Source organism: Mustela nivalis (assembly GCF_964662115.1).
Source record: "Mustela nivalis genome assembly, chromosome: 12".
NCBI lineage: Eukaryota > Metazoa > Chordata > Mammalia > Carnivora > Mustelidae > Mustela > Mustela nivalis.
The window spans coordinates 39,718,371-39,738,144 of NC_139031.1; the positions used below are offsets into that span (position 1 = coordinate 39,718,371).

Consider the following 19,774-nt stretch of genomic DNA (forward strand, 5'->3'; position numbering starts at 1 on the left):
TTTGGGATGGCTGATTCTCGAAAACAAACAAAAAAACAAAAAAAAAACATTCTTCATTTTGTACATTGAAAATGAATTCATTTTCTTTATGCAAACATCTCTTAGCAGTGATTCTCAAGTTCTGGTGTATGTAAGAATCCCCTGGAAAGCTTGAGGAAATGTCCCTAGATTCCATTCCCTGGGATTCTGGTTCAGGAAGAATACAGTAGGATCCCAGGAATCTTCATTTTGAGGAGAACTCCCAATGACAATATCCAGGTGGTCCCTGTTGATCACACTTGTAGAAGCTGGAGCTAGAATCCCTTGGTTCAAATCCCAGCTCTGCCACATTGTGTCTTGGTCAACTTGCTCAAGTTACTTTGCCTCCGTATGCCTCAGTTTCCTCATTCTGTACAATAGGGGAAATGGTAATACCTCACAGTATTTTTGTGAGAATTCAGTCAGTTAGATCATATAAAGTACTTGGAATGCTATCTGGACTGTTAATTGGCCAGTAAATGTTAGCTAGACCAGTCCAACAAGTTATAGATGCCTTGAAATAGTTTATTTCATATTTTGAGCTATGTGGGTGTTTGGGGGGGCTGGGAATCATTTTATGGAGTACTTCAATGGTTTGTCATTGCTAATAGGATGAGAGCCAACATCCTTAATGTGGTCTCTAGGATCCTACATGTCTAGCTTTTGCCTGCTGTCCGAGCTCATCTCACATCATCCTTCCAGCCATCCTCACTTCAATCAGCTGCAGTTGGTGTATTTTGAGTTTCCAAAGATGCCATACTTTTTTCTAGGCAGTGTTCATCTAGACAGGCCCTCACATGTGCTATTCCTTATGTCTGAGACACTGTTCCCTCACTTTTAGTTTATTAATTTTTACTCTACCTTTAGAGATTTAGCTCACCTTTACAGATTTATCACTTCCTCTGAGATGCTTTTCCTGAACTTAAGTTAAATCCTTTCATTTGTGTTCATGGCACATAGCTCTCCTTCATACCCCATATGAAAGTTATACTTTCATATTTTTTCCTCCTCCACTCAAGTTCTTGTGCCATAAGGTAAAAACCATGCCAGTTTGTTTGGTCACAGTGCTTGACATATAAACCCTCAGAATTTGTGGAATAAATGATTAAATTTTGCTTAAGGGAAGACCAGGTTGGAATGCCATGTTGCTACATAAAAACAGTGGTATTTGGAGGGTCTCAGGAGGGTGAGAGGACAGGGGGTAGGTGTCCTCATGGCAGAAGAGAGTAGGCAGAAGAGGGTCAATATGTTCCAGAGTGGCGGTCAAAAGACCTGAGATAGCCACCGTCCTGGGTGGTGGAGGTCATGTGGACAGAGCTGAGACAGATGGCCAGAGTTGGGTTTGGGTGTGAGACAGGATGAACATAGGTGAGAATTCCTATCCGAGCTCACAGGGGCAAAAAGAGATAAAATGGAAAATCAGGATTCAGATTCCTGAAGGGACAAATTCAACACCAAGACCACTGTGCTAGAGTGGAGCACTTGGAGGTAGAGGAGAATGGGGTTTGGGCTGGGATTCCTTTCAGAATAAAGGAGGCTCAGAGTTACTGTTGCTTATGAGACTGTAGGTATGTGACAGATGGATAGTTCACTTGGCTTCAAGAGCCGGAGATGTGCAAAGCCCCCTCTGAAGCTTCCTGTGTGTCGTTGATGGTCTGAGGGCACCAGGTTTGTAGAGAGGCCTTCAGGAAGGAGAAGTTCTTGAAATTCATCATGATGGGACGGAGAATAATTCCTTTCCTTCTAATGTAAGCCAAAGTCATAACCTTCTTTGGCATTTTCCATCTTCAGTCAGTCTTTGTAGAGTTGAAGCCTTCCACAGGCACACAGGTAAGATTACCACCATCCAAGTCCCCTCTGGTGTCTGACCGGGCCATGTAGCCATTTATTGCTCAGTGGCGGCCCCTGCTGTTAAGGAGAAAGATAGCACATCCAGAGTCCGTCATTAACTCTGGTACCTGTAACTAGGCGATTTTGGTGCAAACAGGAGAGGAGCCAGGGGCCAGGTAAATGGACTCAGACATCCCCAGGGAGATACCTCTCCCACCCCGTGTTCAGCGTGCCTTGTGAGCTGCTAGCGCAAGAGAAGGAGCTGAGCCTAAAGGTTTGGGGCTTAAAAATCTTTTACAAGCTTCTCCGTTCAGTCGCTTCATTACAGAGGTTTGCTAGGAACCATCACAGTGCCCTCTGAGAAATGCCAGTGCAAACTTTTCTTTGGGGGCTTTCAGGACTCTCAGGTGACAGATATCTTAAAAGATAACGCCCTCAACTCTTGAAGTTAATTTACAATACATTTTCATTAGGGGTGGAGGCGCAGTGTCGATGTTTGTTTACATTCTGGACAGGAATCCGAGTATAGATCCTTCCGTAGGCGTCCCGCTGGGTCGCCCTCCTGTGTGCATGCATCTCTGGGCGCGCGTGTGCTGCATGTAGGAAATAAGGCAGCTATATGCCATTTGTGGGCAAAAAACTGCATGGGAAGAGGAGAAGAGAGAACGCAAACTCACTATCACATAAAAGTAGGGAGAGGGGGAGAGAGGAGATTGCCGTTGATTATGGGTCTGGCAGCAGATGTTCTACACGAATCCAACTCGCTGCAGCCAGTCTGTTTCCATGGCAACAGAATCAGTAATTATTGAGCCCAGGCGCTCCCCCCCTTCCTCCCAACAAGGTGGAGGCTGATGAATATGAACTATCTCCAGCCCATCACCAGCTCTTTCTTTTTCTCCTTCTTCCTCTTTCTCTCTCTCTTTTTAAAGTTCTTTATAACAAAAGTGGAGGTATTGAACGCCGAGAAGAGGAGCTCTGTGTTTATTGATGAAAGAGCATAGGGCACAATATTGAAATGAAGTGATTATTTTTCTCTTGTGATACTATAAGAGAAAAGCTCTTCCTAGAAAAGCCGATGATCTCTGAAGATGCTAAATAAATGAGCAGGAGTTTCCCTGAAATGGAGGCTCCCTTTGATTGGCTGATCTTTCTGCGATTCCTGCCAATCGGAGCACCCCTGGGCTCGAGCTCCATAAACATAAGCAAAGCTACATGCTTATTCTTCTGGACTCGAAGTGTGTGCCATTCAAAGGTGTGCGGCAGGTCTCCATTCACATGGCTCGACTGGAAACCTGTTTTGTGAACAAGCTTACTCGGGAACCATCCGGTATTCCAGCACATTGTTCTTCTGGGGGACGGCTCTAAGTCATCTGGTGGCGGCAGCAGCTTAGCAGCAGTCTTTGTAGTTGGGAAGGATGGACTTACGGGAGCTTGGTGAGTAAACCTGAGTCTTACACATCTGTCCGCCGGTATCCGCAGACGGCGCTAAAATGCAGCTTTGTCCTATTGTCTGCCGAGAAAACTATGAATTGCAACGAGCACATGGAAGAGCGGGCATTCTGGGGTTCCTGTGATGTGTGAGCTTCTGTATTCCAAAGGCTGCATGCATTGCTTGGGTAGGATCAGATTTGTAGTTGTATTATACCAGAACACTGGCTTGTCTAGTTAGGATTAGGAGGAGGAGTGGAGTTGTGCTTTATCTGCCTGGGTATAGATCCATTTCTGAAGAACATGCTTTTAAAACTAAATTAGTGAGAGTCATCCTGTGCATTGCTGGGAAGAGGGAGAAAGGTGCAGGCACAGAGCTGAACAGTAAGCAGCTTGACTGTGTTGCCGGTGTTTGCATTGTGAAGAGAGATGTTGTTACGATGGTCTGTCAAACACTTCTTCAGACCCCCAAGCGCAGAAGGGGGCATCTGTTTGGCGTGCACTGCTGCTCTCGGATTGGAAAGTGTGCAACCGAGCTAGGTCATGCCCCTGACTTCTGTCATGAGACCAGTCTCTAAATCAAAATATGTTCTCCCTCTTTTTAAAAATTAATTGCAAAGATGAGCTGAAGTGCAGTCAGAGAGATTTTAGCTGCCAAAAACCACGCTTCCAAATGACTCTGTTTTGCATCCTTTTCAGCCCCTGAAAACCAGACAGGGTTTGCAAAGTTATATTCAAGGATTGGCTCTTCGCCAGGGAAGGGCTGCTCTGAGCTATTGCTTTCCTCCCTGGGGTTTAATTTTCTGACACTGGTGATGAAATTCTTGATTTCTTTGGGTAGAAGCAGGAAAAAAGAAGAAGGCACTGCTGTAAACAGGCAATGGAGAGACAACATGGGGAAGGAAAAACTCTCTGCCTTTAGAGACCCTTTTAGCTGCAAACTTAAAAATATATGTGGCAAGAAAGAACTCAAGCACTGGGTAGGATTCCAGGGGAACTATAATCTTTCTGAACATGGGGAGGAGAAGCATTGCTTTCGGCGTGGGTGTGGGGAGCGGGGGCTGAACTTGGGGCTTCCATCTCTGCATAAGAACCTCTCCCCAGCATCTCTGCGGGTTTTGAGGCTTCATCACTGTTACTTTTTTTTAAAAATGTAATTCCCCATCTCATGTGCCAGGAACACTGACAGCATACTGCATGTCTTCTATTTACAGTTCACTTGGGTGCAAACAACAGAGGGAAAGAGAGAGGAAAGCCTTATCATCTGGTTCAGAAATACTTGCATGTGAAATAGTTGAACATGGGAAATCTTCCCAGCTAGTCCTTTATAACAATGTCCTTTTGACAGAAGAGAGTGTTGTAGGTCTTCACGTGGCTGTTTAAAAGGGGATTTGCTGTGTCCTAAATGGGATCTCTGGTGGGTGGGTAAAGAAACAAAAGAGCTAGGAAGGTTTCTCCTGGAGAAGACCTGAAAGCAGGGCAAGGGGGGTTGGAAGAGATCTGACCTGCTCTTCGGACCTGATGCCATGGGAAGAGATAGCCAAGTTTCCTCCCTATGGGTGACAGCATGGGGAACCCGGTCACTTGGCCAGGTCAGTGACCGGTCATGTTAGCTGAAGACCCCTCTAAAAATAGAGGCTGTCTTCTGATCCCAAGAGGCTCAAGATGGTGTGCCAAATTGAGAATTCCCCCTGATCGGAGGCAAGTGTGTGCAGGGGAACTCTACCGATTACATCTCACTCCTAGGCACACCTTGACCCATGCCCAGTTTTGAGGAAGTCTGGTTTTTAAGCAGAAGTGCATTAAATGACGTCATTTCGTTAGAATGACCCTCCCTCCTCTTTCGGTCTCTTCTCTCCCCCATTAGCGTCACTGCCATGAGTGAGGCACTGGCACCTGTTGGCAAGAATGAGAGAAGAGACAGCCTTTTATGGAAGCACTAAAAATGTTTAAAAAAAAAATTAAGGGTAGTTACTAACCTATTTTTGGATCATGAAAGTCTTAAGAATTTGCAAGCTGTGAAACTCTCCCCTGGCCCTAAGAAAATCCATGAATGCATGATCACATTATAACTCTGATGACAGCCCCCATTTCAGGGTCATGTAGGATCTCTGTCCCAGGTAAAAAGCCAAGAATTTATTATACCCTCAAGTTTCTTATCTCCTTTTTGCAAAGGGCTCGTTAAATACTGCCCGGCCCTGTGCCAGTCAACTTCTGACTCAAGTGGTGGCTTCAGTCCTTGAATGAGGTCCTGCATGTTCTCACTGAGGGCTGGAACGAAGAAGTCTTGGGAACAGTTCTAGAATGTGGTGGTTTTTCACTTCTCAGCTTGTGGTGTTAGTGAAACTAGGATCACAGGACTTGAAAGGAACATGCTCCTTCAGCTGCCAGAACAGCTACCTGTTCAGTCCTGAAGGAGAAGGCTGCTTCCTTCTGCCTCTGCATGGTGTTTGTGGGATGTGGGACGTATTAGAGGCTCATATGGAAAGGTAAAGAAAAATGAATTCCCTCAGATTTTCATGTGACTGTCAGAGTTGCCTGAGAGGTCACAGTGAATATGAGTATGTTAAATCCAATCTCTGAAGTTCAGCACTGAGAATTGGAATGATAGAATCCATGTCCCCTAGCAATTGGATTGCAATCAGTCACAATGGGAAAAGCTAACCTGCCCTGAGCATTTGCGGTGTGGCAAGCACTATCCAGTATGTCTGGAGATGTAGTAAATCACTGAAGCTTTAAAACAGCCCCAACAGGATGGCTTTTATACCTGTTTTCTAAATGAAGAGATCGAGTCACCAAAACGTCAAGGAACTTGCCCATGTCTACCAAACCAGGACATGGCAAGTGGTTTGTGTTTTCACACATGTTGACTTACCTGTTTGCTGCATCCCTGGATGGAAGGAGAGTGAACGGACAGGGGAAGGAGGTCTCCTCCCCTTAGTCCACCTGGCTGAACCAGACCATGGGGAATTGGATTCAACCATCATTGTGATAATCAAAGTCAAATTAGAAAGGCCTTTTCGGGTGGTTGGGTGAATAGTTTACAGTGTCATTTAGGAAAAAATGTTGGAGTTAAGTAAAACGTCGTGACCAAAATGCCCCATTTGTTTATCCCCTTGTGTTACTGTATGATATGCCACCTTGTTTCGAGGAGTGTTTCTTTGACTGATAGGCTCTAGGTCAGTTTCCGCACAAGACGGGCTCCTCCTGGGCCATCTGTGGGAGGTGGAAGGTCATCAGATCCATGGCTACCCTTTGCTCGATTCACAGTTGCTGTAGCAACAGTGAGGCCCCTGAAAAACCAGGAACAACAGTGCCTTCAGTCTGGGGGCGTGCGTGACCCTCCGTGGTCGTGGGAGTCACCAAGGCCACCATGCTTTCTAAAGATCCTGCAAATAGACCCAGCTCAGAGAGAGATTCCACGTAGTGGTGGAGGATGTACATGGATGAAGCAGCTGAAGACTCAGATTAGACCTGAAAATCGTTGAATGTGACACAGTTTTCAAACCACGTCAGTCAGAGTTGGGGGCGTTGACGGGACTGGGGAAATGTGGAGCAGGGTCGGTGGGTGAGTGAGTCCTCCACTCCCATTTCTATCTGTTTTATAAACTGACATTCCCACCAAAGATTTAACTAATGACAAATGGAGGGGAAGGAGTTAGGCCACTAGACAGAGAAAGAAAAACTATTGATGTCCTTGAAATTTCCAGCTTGACATATAAAGAAATAGCAGACCAGAATGTACAAGCCAGATTGCATTCAACAGAAAAAGAATCTGTAGGGGTCTCAGTAGCAGGTTTTAAAAATGTGGGTTATTTGCTATGCATGCCTAATATTATGTACTTTCTACTATTACACTAGGTATGTGAATGTGTAAAAGACAATTTCAATAGCTATTCAAAAAAAAATAATGTCCTACAGGGATAATATAGCCGATCTCTTTCTAGAACAAAACTGTCTAGTGGAAATACAATGCAAGGTCTGTGTGTAATTTCCATTTTTTTTTAGTAATCACATTTAAAAAGTAAAAAAAAGAAAAAGCAGGCCTATAAATGTTAATAATATATATATTTAACCCAGTATGCCCCAAATATTTTAGCATGCAACTGCAAAATTATTAACAAAAATATTTATATTCAATTTTTTTTATGTTAAGTCTTTGAAATCCAACACGTAATTTACACTGACAGCACAACTGAATTTGGATACTGAATTTTCACAGGAAATCTGTTTTTAGATTTCATAAAATTTATAGTTAAAAAGGTAGATTCACGGACCCAACTTCTTCCAAACATACACAAAAGTTTTTCAATAACTGAAGTATCGATTTTTAAATATAGATTAGCTAAAGTTAAATAGAATTTGTAACTCACTTGCATAGTCATACTAGCCACGTATTTCAAGGTTTCCATAGCCACGTGTGGTTAGTGACTAGTCTACTAGACCGGGCAGTGCTGGGCTCTAAAGAGCTCTCCTGCTCTACCAGGCCAGTGACTTCTTTTTTTTTAAAGATTTTATTTATTTATTTATTAGGCCAGTGACTTCTATCTCATCATCATGCTATAGCTCCTTCCTCTCTTCCTCTGTGAAGTACCTAGAAGACTTGCCCTGGCGACAGAGAGATTAACAGAACATTAGTATTCACAAACTTGTTTACTTTTGCCCTTAACCATTGTACATGCAACACTCAACATGTAGAAAATCTTGGTTTTTCCATTAGTCTGCTTGGCATAGAGGAATGTGAAGGTGTACCATTTCCTATTGCAGAAAGTCAACATTCACCATCTGTGGCATGTTTCTGTCCACAGATATGGTGGCCCCACCGCTCACCACACGTTGGGCCGCCACCTTCAACACAGTATGTTCAGGACACGTGGGTTTAGTTTTAATAATAGGCTAAGCAAACCTTGATTGAGAGGGTAAGTCTGCTGCAAACAGATAATTTGTTATGAAGACAAGTATAAATTGAGGCTAAGGGATGATTTAATTGCTGTCATCTTACTCAATTCTGCAAATTTTGTTTAGCTGGAAAATATTGACTAAGTAGTTCTTACAGTTAATTTGGTCTTAAAATCCTTACCTTCAACATCATATGTTATTCTATTTATTCACTCCCCCAAGGTTTTTTCTTTTTAATGTAAAACCAATTATGAAAATGTAATCAACCTTTTCAGGAAGCTAGATCCAAATCATGCTGCAAAGCCTTCTTACAGGCATCCGGGCCCAGCCTCCTGGAGATGTCTTGACATTGACATTCGCAGCCAGATCTGCAAGTAGAAGGATATAGCTCGCTCTGCGTTTGGTCTGCTTAAATCTTTGGTTAATAAAGAGATCTTTTAGAAATCTCACAAAACATTGAGAAAGGGAGGGAAAAAATCCCTACAGTTCAATACCATCCCTAATACCAGGGACACCTTCCGGTCCAGCTATACCCATTTCCTGCACGTTGGACAGAATTCCCAAGGAATAGGCCTTGTGCACGTAAGCACTCAGAAATGTTCGCTGGATTGGGTTGTGTGGCCTCTTGGCAACTTGTTTCTTTTCATGGCAGGATTTTATCATCTTTCCTGAGGCAACACTGGCAGACCAAATAAATTAAACCAGAATCAGGGTTGAAGCTAAGAGTGAGATGACTTGCTTTGTGAATCCGCTGTTTGGCCACACCCAAGACTATCATGAGTGGAAGGAGGTGCTGTGGGATTTCAGTGAGCACAGAGACACCGGGAAATAGCTATTACATAAGTGAAATTAGCATCACAATAATTATCTTTGAATTGCCACAGGATTTTGAAGTCCACCGATATGCTAACGAGTTTCAAACCATCTGTGACGTTCTAGAAATCCAGGACTAGAAAAGTACTCATCTAGATGACAGAGCAGTAATTTAGAACCTAAGGCTTTGACTTCCTGTCTATAGTTTTGCAACTGAATTCTGTAAATCATTTAAACCTTCTGCTCCACAGCACCTACACACAGGTATAGAGAGAAGTTTAGACTTGATGAGTTCCAAGGTCAAGATTGCAAACCATCTGTTCTCTAGGGCCCATGTTGCATCGACCATAGCAATCTTTCCCACTGTTCCTAGATGGAACTTCAGAATCCCTCTTAACACAGCACCAAGGCAGCCACTACCAACCAATCAGAACTGGCTTACAGCTGAAACTGATTTTTCATCCCTCTCCTATGTCTTTTTCTCAGCTCTGTGCATTGTGCAAGACTTTGAAAAGGAAACACACAGGGAATTATCCTCAGTATGCAGGGTTTCAGGAATAAGGGAATGTCAGTCCTTTACTCATCTTCTTGCTCAGCTGTTCCAGGGAGGTGTTGCCATCTGACAAGGAGGGCTGCAGCCTGGCACTTTGGGAGCTCACTTTTCCTTTCCTTTAAGCTATAAGTGATGAGAGACCTGTCAAGGAGAGCAGTTCACTGGCATCATTCCCAGACCTGGAAGCATAATGAAATAAAGTTTCATTCTGACTTGGTTGGAATTTTTATAGCTGAACATTTGAGATAGCATCTGGGGCAGTTCTAACATCTATTTGCCTGGTTGGAAGGAAGCACCCATCAGTTCCAGGCCTGGAACTCGGGCCTTCATACTGGCAGCCCATACTGACAGACTTGACCTTTGGGCAGATCATTTCTACTTGGAGCCAGCCAGGCCATGGGTCCTAGCACCTGTGATGGAACTCACTCATGTCTGACGGTCCAGCAATGTGAAATATGCATTACAGATGTTCTATCATATACAAAGAATGGTATCAAAGTAGGAACTGGTCTGAAAGCCCCCCATACTGATACTGAGTGTCAGTCCAGACTACTTAATGTTAAGGGCTCAATCCAAGCCTGGGGCTCTGGGATGCTATGTTGGTACGATCCATTAGCATTCTTCCTAGTACCCACACCCTTCTAGCTTTAGAGAACAGAGGGGGTCAGTGGACAGAAGCTCCCACTCTGGATTCCATAAGCCAGGTTCAAACTTCACTGCAAAGCAGACCTAAGAAACTTTGCAAAGACCACCGAATAGGAGATCCTTCTGTCCTCCTTAAAATTTCTTGAGGTCTAGGTAGATGACTACTTAAACCCTCTGAACCTTAGTTCTCTCATCTGTAAAAATGGAAGTAAAGGTGCATATCTCACAAGGCTGTTGGTGAATGAAAATTAAATTATGGAGTCTGTGTAAGTGATGAGAGCACCATAATGCTCTGTGCAAGGAGACAATAGTACAATTATATTCCATGAGTAGAAGCCATTTATTTTTTGTTGTCCCAGAGAATGTCTAGCTCAACTCTTTGGCTATGGAAGGTTCTCTAACTGGACAGCTAGAGTGCTAGGCGGGCACATGCTGTCTGCTCTCAGATCACTCTCCTAAACCCTCAGAGATTATCCCAGCCCTGCTAGCATCAGAGGCCACCCAGAGGGAAAAGGACACCACCCTTAGAACAAAGAGCCTGGAGTGAAGCCCCAGGTTAGCTACCAGTAACATTTAGGTCTTGCCATATTGCCTCTCCAATCTTTAGTAACTTTTTTTCCTCATGTACAAAATATAGAGAATATCTAACCCATCAGATACATAGAAATGTTCAGAGAACAAACAACATATCCCATGTGCTCTGTGGATTGTACATAAGGTAATATATAAGGTATTACTGTTACTACTTCATATCCAGTATCTCTTAACAATTCAGCCTTGTTTACAGAGAAGAAATCACTGGAAATGTGTTTTTGGAGCAAGAGTCAGAAGCTCCAGGATAGTGATGTATGCTTTCCTGATTTTGGAGGCCAGTTAAGATCAAACGATATTGTGCTTCTTGGCAGATGCCTTGGGGCATTCAGGAAGGCTGTGACCTATCGTAAATAACTGGTGGCTTTTATATTGGTTAAATGAAAGATGTTCTTGGTCTCTGCATATGGCCCGTAAGTCTGTCTGGATTGCCAAGTTTTAGCCATCCTGCCCCAACTCACCCTCTCTTCTTCATGAAGACATAATAAACCTTTGGAAAATATATATATTTTTGGTTCTTCCATATGCAGGTTCCCAGGTACTTCTTGGTAGCTATCTTCTCTCCTCCATCCTCCTAAGCATGCATTGTATGCCCCTGAATTACTGTTCTGTCAAGAAAGGAGAATGGGTGATGTCTTTGTTTGTTAATCTGGTTATTTATTTACCATAAACCTCTCACATCCCAGATATTAAAGAATCCTGAGTCCTGGGATGGCAAATAGATTCTGTCTGGTGACAACTTAGGTACTCTGGTGGAGGCTGCTTAGGGCCTACTTCTGGGCCCAGTGGGCCCTTAGGTGGGGAGGGAAGGGTTGCCATGTGCAGTTACCTTATTACAGGTGAAGGAAGTGAGACTCAGAGAAATTAATGGACTTGTTAATATGTCTCTTGACAAGGGACAATGTTTACATTTCCTTGCTGTCTCAATTCAGTCAACAACCACTATTTGCTGAATGCTTGCTCCGTATTCTAGGACTGGGTATTATCTAGGAACAAAAATAATCTGTGAACGTCTGTGGATTAACCTGCGTGGAATTTTGTTTTTCATGCAATCATTAGCCTCAAAGTTGTCCAGAATTGAGAGACTATGATAACAAAATTCCCAACCAACCAATTATTTATGTAAGTTGATCTTTGAAGAACACAGGTTTGAATGCACTTATAGGTGGATTTTACAGTATGGTACTATAAATGTATTTTCTCTTCCTTATGATTTTCTTAATGACAATTTCTTTTCTCCAGGTTACTTATTTTAAGAATACAGTATATAATGCATATAACACATGAACCATGTATTGATCGACTATGTTATCGGTAAGACTTCTGATCAACAGTAGGCTGTTGGTAGTTAAGTATTGGGGAAGTAAAAATTACATGCAGCTCTTCAACTGTATTAGTATGTCTAAACCCCACACAGTTCAGGGGTCAGCTGTATTCAAATTCATTTGTATATTCACTTACGTATTCATTTTCCCGTCCGTTTACATAAAGAATAAAGATCCACTTTTTAAAAGTTGGGCTTTTGTAAGAGTTCTTTCAAAACAACTTGAAAGTTATTGATAAAAACAAACTGGCCAATAACTGCCCTTGATTTTTGCCTTTGTTCCCCGTGGTCTGTTACTTAATATGGCCTTGCTGGCACAGAGGTGAAAATGAACAATGAAGAAAAACTGAAGAAAAACTCCACTATCCTACTTTTTGCAAAGCAGCCTAGAAATGTAACATAGATGAACCAAAAATATTTACTTTACCAAAGGCTTCTAAACTGTTATAATTGTCAAGGAAGAAAGAATTTGCAATGATGGTGATAGAGAGCTATTGTAATTCCACTTCCCCTGGGGAGAGTTATGAGTAGCAGGGGATGGGGAAAATCTCTTAGCGCTCTGAGCACTGTAGTAATCGCGCCAAGGATGTGTGGCACTGTCTCTCTCTCCCGTCCCTGGTGTAGTTAAGAATCTCACTCCATCACTGACTTCAAGGCCAGAGTAATGTCAGAAATGCTTGCCTGGTGGTTATAAGAATTATGCCCTCTAGGTGCTAGGCACTTTACATAGGTATAGGTCCTTTTAATGGAATTTCCCAAGCTGTGTGTTTTTTTTTAATTATTCTTCTTAATATAGCTGTTATTTTAAAATTACTACATGCAGTGGTCTGTCAAGACACAATGTTGTGGGGGTTTTTTTTCCTGCTTTTATTGCGAACTAATGGAGATACATCACTGTAAGTTCAAGGCATACAACATGATTGTGTGATTTACACATGAGCAGTGATGACCACAGTAGGTTCAGTTAACATCCATCTTCTCATCTAGATACAATAAAAAGAAAAGAAAAAATTTTTCCTTGGATGAGAACACTTAGGATCTACTTTCTTAACTTTCCTATATACCACACGGCAGGGCTGTGTTCACCATGTTGTACAACACTTTCCTAGTATGGACTTACAACCAGAAGTTTGTACCTTTTGACCACACTCTTCCAGTTCCCCTTCCCCCCACCTCCCGCCTCTGGTAACCCCTAATCTGATCTCTTATTTTTTTATGAGTTTGGTATTGAGTTCGTGGTGGCTTGTTTATTTAGATGCCACATATAAGGGAAATCATACACTATTTGTATTTCTCTGACTTCTCTCACTTAGCACAACACCTCCAAGGTCCATCCATGTTAGCACAAATGTTATCACAAATGGTAGAATTTCCTCCCCTTTTGTATGGCTCAATAATATTCATTGCTTCTATGTACCATACCTCTTAGGATACAGGTTTTTATCAAAGAGCATATCCCCCTATACTCACAGGACAGAGAGTGGGACTCAAGGGAGGCTTTAGCACCAATTCTCTTTCCCCGTCCTTTATGCTAATACATTTCATTGCAGCTTCAAGAGCAATGTTAAAAGGCATTAGATCCCTTTTTCACAGATCAGGAAACAGATGTAGAGAGTTAGCTCATTATCCTTCCTATAAGTGGCAGAATGGGATTGAAATCCAGGTCTGATTCCCATGCCTGGGTTCCTTTTCCCAATGTTTAGTGCTTTCATTTCAAGCCTCGCTCCCTGCACATTGATTTATAACTAATGCATTAGAAGAGTAGTCTTCAGTCTGGGGTGCTCATGCCCTGAAGCAATGTAAAGACTTCTCAAAGGAAAAGCAGGCATGCATAGTTTTAAGGTGATCCATTTCCACTTTCTCAATTTCCACTTGTGCCTTAAAACCCATCTTGAGGGGTGCCTGGGTGGCTTATTGGGTTAAAGCCTCTGCCTTCGGCTCAGGTCATGATCTCAGGGTCCTGGGATCGAGCCTCGCATCGGGCTCTCTGCTCAGCAGGGAGCCTGCTTCCTCCTCTTTCTCTGCCTGCCTCTCTGCCTACTTGTGATCTCTGTCTGTCAAATAAATAAATAAAATCTTTAAAAAAAAAAAACCCATCTTGAGAGGGTGCCTGTGACCCCCCCCCCCCCAGCAGCCTGCTCTCTCTTGACAAAGGAAAGGCCCCCTCTCACCCTCATCAGATCTCACAATACTGTGCGGCCCAAACCATGGAAACCTTCTCTAAGAGCCCCGAGGGGCATGTGACCGGTTCTTCAAATAAAGATCCATCAATGGGTTCCCATCTTAATAAGAGATGGAGTCCCAATGAAATATTTCTCTTGAGTTTAATAACCATCAACATTTGTCATATATTTGTTCCAATTACTTTATATTAATGATGGCACCATTAAACTGAATGAGGAAGACTATTTTTATAATAGCCTCCTGTTCACAGAAAATGTATTTCACATTAGATTTTAGTATATAGATGTTTTTGTTTCAGAGAAGTGTAATAGTATGATTCATGGTTGACTTTGAAGCATACAATTCTATCATGCTAAAATTCTGTATGAGTAGCATTGGGCTAGAATGGGAACAATGGGAAGTGGAATGGGCATTTGAGTTCTGAGACAGGGTGGCAGGCAGGAACCCATGGGCCAAATCTAGCCCACTGCTATCCTTGTACATAAAATGTGCTGGGACCTAGCCATGCCTATTCATCTACATGCTGTTTAAGACCGCTTTCATGCTATAGTGACATCGTTGAGTAGCTACGACAGAGACTGCTTGGAAAGCCTAAAATAGTATTTGGCCTTTTACCTGGAAAGTTTGTAGACCTGTTATTAAAGGAGAAAAATGATGTAAAATTCCCAACTCTTAAAAAAGAGCTTATTCATATATTTTTAAATGAGTAATTAAGGGTGTAAAATCCCTATTGTATGTGTACCCAAGGATACATTTAAAAGAGTGATGTAACAGTTTTTTCTACCAATATTATAATACCCTGAAAATTATGTTCTTTGCAACTATTTCAACTGTGATGAAAAATTTCAACCATCAACTTGAAAAATGTGTACATAGAGAGTATACATAGACTTTTTTTTTTTTTCAAAATAGGAAGACCACTGCCCTTGAAGACAGGATCAGGCATGTGACTTTCCATAGTTTAAGTTTAAGGAGATTGTCTCTTTTTCATGGAGCAAATTGAGCCCCATATGAGTACCTCAACCCTCAATCAAGCTCTTCTCCCACAACCTTGATGGGTAGCTGATGGAAATGTTGGTCTCTAGCAGGACAGGGTCAAAGAGTGACCTTGTAAATGGCTGGGCTCAGTCTTAGAGATCAGAAAAATCCTTCACAAGCCCCTACGTTGGCCCTTGTGTTGGTCAGCTAGCGGAAAGAAAGCTGTGCCCTTCCAGGAAGTAGAAGGCTGGGCTTTTTAGGATGTCCCTGCAGAACTGAGGGGAGCCTGTGCTGTCCTCAGGCTGCATGGATGGTGGATTGTACCACACAGGTGGAGTTTACACCTGCCTAGTAACCTTGATTCATGTTTTGGGTTGAATTCTGTCTTCCTCCAAAAACCAGAGGCTATTCTTAATCATCACTACTTTAGAATATGACCTTGTTTGGAGACAGGGTCTTTACGAAGCTTAGCAAGTTAAAATGAAATCTTTAGAAGAGGCCCTAATCTGCCTTTGTCCCTATAAAAAGGAGAACTTTGGACACAGGAATAGAAATGCATTGAGATAAGACCATGAAAAGACACAGGGAGAAGATGGTCACCTACCAGCCAAGAGAGAACTGGGACAAATCCCTCTAAAGGAGGAACCAACCCCTTGTACCTTGGGTTCAGACCCGAGTTTCTGACCTCCAACACCAGGAGGCAATAAGTTTCTGTTGTTTAAGCCACCCAGTCTATGGTACTTGGTACTTCTGACAGTAGCCCTCACAAAAAATACGGTGGCCTGAAAAGCACAGGTTCTTTTAATGGACTTCCCAAAGCCCAGTGATTTTTATGTTTAGCTGTGTTTTGAAATTACTACATGACATGGTCCATCAGAGCACAAGTTGTTACCAGAATGCATTTAACAACAGAGGACCAGAACCAGAGACACCCCTAGTCTCCCTCCTTCCCCCTAGAGCAGTGCAGAAGAGCAGTTAAGATAAAAACTTCTGGAGCCAGAGCCCTCGGGTTTAAATTTTAGTAGCCATGTGACTTTGGGGCATGAATGGCATCACTTGTTAAACTGAGGAATAACAGCACCTGCCTTGTTAGGTTATTGCGAGGATCAGCTGGGTTCATAACATTAAAACTCAGTTCTTGGCACATAGTAAGTGCTCAACAGTCAAATGTTCATTGTATTATTGAGGGACCAAAAAGAACAACCTCTGCCTAAGACCACTTCAGAACCCATGAATCACCCAGCAAGTACTACCCACGTGTCCCCTGAAATTCTCAAAGATTTGTTCATGAAGTTGCCATATCAATGTTAGAAGGGCTTTCCCCCTGCCCCAAATCTAGGATTGTCTTTTCTCTTGTTTTATCCTGTCTTTTTCTTGCAAAGCCTAATATTTGAGAATAGCTATCATGCCTTATTAACCCTTGAAAAAGTATCTGCTCCAGCACCACTTGGCAGTGAGATTTCATCAGTCACTTGAGATTATGGATTAACTCACTGATCTTTTTACCCTTCGAGCTAATTAGCCTTTGGACAAATATAGCTAGTCACAGAAGCCATGCACAGCTGACCAAACACATTTCAAAGAGCAAATTTGGTAGGTAAATAATGCCAAGCTCAGATCTCTCAGTAATATTGCTTTTCTGAGTCACTGGAATTTTGATGATTTTTCCTTCCCAGCTAGAGTCGGTAGTGAGGTGTTTACAACCCTTTGAAGCAAAAGGGACAATGTGACTAATTAAACCAGCTAACTACTCCCTACTTCAGTTTCTGCCAAACCCATTTAAGATGATTCTTTCTCTCATGTTCTCTACTAACTGGCCCAGTTTGACTTTAAATGACTGAACATATCCTTAGGGACCCTTGTTTGAGAGACAAGGGAGACCTTCCTAGATCCCCAGCTGAAATGTAATTTTACTCAATTTAATTTAATTACCACTACCTGCCAAGACTTTCTCACACCTCCATAAAGCACCTTAAAACAGTTCATGCCTCACCTTGGTGCTAAGGCCTGTTAAGTACTTGTAGATAATTATCACATCCTCTTAGACAATGTTTGGTGAAACTCAATATATTTAGACCTTTCATTCTGTGCTAAAGAAGAACTCTCCAAGGAGACTTTTCCAAGCTCCTCTTAGTTTAAATTATTCTTACATTATAATAGGTACAACCTCACCAGTGAGTTGCAGGGAGTTGCAAGGGATAGTCTCTCTCTGGGGCCAGCCAGCCCCTTGGTAAGGGCAGCTAGGATGGTATGCCCATCCTGGTGTCCATTCCATTGGGAAGGCTCCTGGCCCATCCTCTGATGTCCCCTTGCATGGGCATCCATGATCTTCTGAGTGGCCACTGCTTCTTTCTGACCCCATAGGTCAGAGTTCTGGAGAAAGAGGGATTCCAGATTGAAGGACAGTTCTGACATTGCACAACCACATACCTACTCATTTGGGTTTGATTTTTGTTCATGCATTGAAGAAAACAGAAAACAGCAAATTGTTTAAAGATTTTATTTATTTATTTGATAGAGATCACAAGTAGGCGGGTGGGGGGGGGTGCGGAGCAGGCTCCCTGCTGAACAGAGAGCCTGATGTGGGGCTCGATCCCAGGACCCTGAGACCATGACCTGAAACGAAGGCAGAGGCTTTAAACCACTGAGCCACCCAGGCGCCCCAGAAAACAGCAAATGTTTTAACTCTTATTTCAGAAGAGTGGAGGTGTGGTTGCTTTGCACTGGCACCAGCATTCATTGACAAAGAGCATTTGTCAAGGGAATACTCAGGGCCTAGCCCCGTGCCTTGGTAAATAGGAGGAATCCAAAGACAGAATAATCTAGACCTTGCTCTCAGGGATCTTCAAAAACAGTGAAAAGCTTGCAAGACAGTAAATCATACTACACAGCGTTATCTAGTTAATTAGAGAATTGTAAGCTTCAAGGGAAGTCAGTCCTAGGCCACTATTCTGTAACTAGTTGATCTGAAAAAAATATCCCATGGTGAAGAGCACCATATGTTACACTTGCGTGGGCTTTCCCAAACCAAGATATCGTGTCTGATACCAAGTGGCATCTGTCTAAACAAATTATGATAATACAAGTTTATTATACAGAATGAACTATGTATTTGATGAGGAAAAATGACCAAGAAATTATTTCTCAGTGAACAAAGGAAGTTAGTAGGAAAATATACAGCATGTAATCCATGGGGTGTGTGTGTGTGTGTGTGTGTGTGTGTGTTTATGTTTTGGTGTATGAATAGATTTGTGTGGTTTGCATATATATAGGAAAATGAATAAGAAATGAAAAAGACAATGAATAACTCTGGAGAACAAAGCTGGGGAACCCAGAAGATTTTCATTTTTAATATGATATTCTTCTGTATATATTTTTACTATAAATTTTAAATTTGTATTTATTTTTAATTTAATCATCAAAAATGGATTCTTTAAAAAATAGAAATCTTGATAAAATAATAATAAAAATTAAAATGCCATACAGTATTATTAATACCAGAAAGTGTGTGTATTCTTGACTTTAATTACTGGAGATATACAATTCAGAGTTTGTTTTGGAACTGCTTAGAGCAGTGATTCTCATACTTTGGTGATTCCTACCTGTTGATTCTTTTAAAATTGAAAAACCCAGCCCATAACACCAGCTTTATAAACCAGAATTGCAAGTGAGGCTTATTTAAGTTTTTAAAAACACCACCACCCATCCTGTCACCACCAGCTTCCTTCGGTGGTTCCAGTGGGCCCCAGGTGAAGGCACAGGACTAGAGAGGAGATGGAACATGACAGAAACTATCCATTGTGACCATGAACCTACTAGGTTACACCCGTGAAGAGATAAAGGTCTTAAATTGGATTGAGAAACGATATAAATCATGTTCTCACAAAACAGCCTCCTAAGCAAATGAGAGAAAAAAGACTGAAAAGCAAAAATTCAGCACATAAATGGGGAAAAAAATAAGAATGACAATATGGACATCAGAGAAGAGTTAAGCCAAAAAGCTTAACATGGGATGAAGAATTATTTTGTAGAGATAACTGCCAAACTGACATTAAACCACCCTTTCATTCTTTCTAATGAATCTGTGTTCACATGTTCACAACACAGCAGTATCATCAAAATGAAAAGAAAAAACTAGAAATACAAGAAGAAATGGACAAAAATACAGCTTTGAGAAAGCATCATTGTATTATTGTTATATTTCAAATAGCATGAGAACATTTTAATAATATAATTAATAAGTCAACCAATAGGTACTTATTGAGTTGGTATCTTCCACTGGAAGTATGCCTTCTTTTCTAAGGATCCATGGAACTCTTTAAAAATATGTCACTTACATGGCCGAAAGTCCTTAGTACATTCCTAAAGCAATAGGCTTCTCAGTAACTACTGAATCAAAACAGAAATCAAAGCTACTGTAGGAGGCTGTTTAGAAAATGGTGACCATGAAAACATGCTGTGACAAAACTTACACAATACAGCCGAAGTTGTCCTTAGGAGAACCCTAAAAA

General features: G+C 42.0%; 1 protein-coding gene across 50 annotated transcripts in view; it reads left to right on the forward strand.

Moving 5' to 3' along the window:
* The window catches only part of ELMO1 (engulfment and cell motility 1), a 521,082-nt gene that overhangs the window by 386,032 nt on the left and 115,276 nt on the right, over positions 1-19,774 (forward strand). Inside the window, exon 1 of one of the 50 annotated variants that reach the window (XM_082693158.1) lies at positions 3,195-3,282. The exons of the other annotated variants lie outside the window; for them this stretch is intronic. The gene's annotated coding sequence lies outside the window, so the exon portion shown is untranslated. Of the gene's footprint in view, positions 1-3,194; positions 3,283-19,774 lie in introns of those variants that run through there. 50 annotated transcript variants of the gene reach the window in all.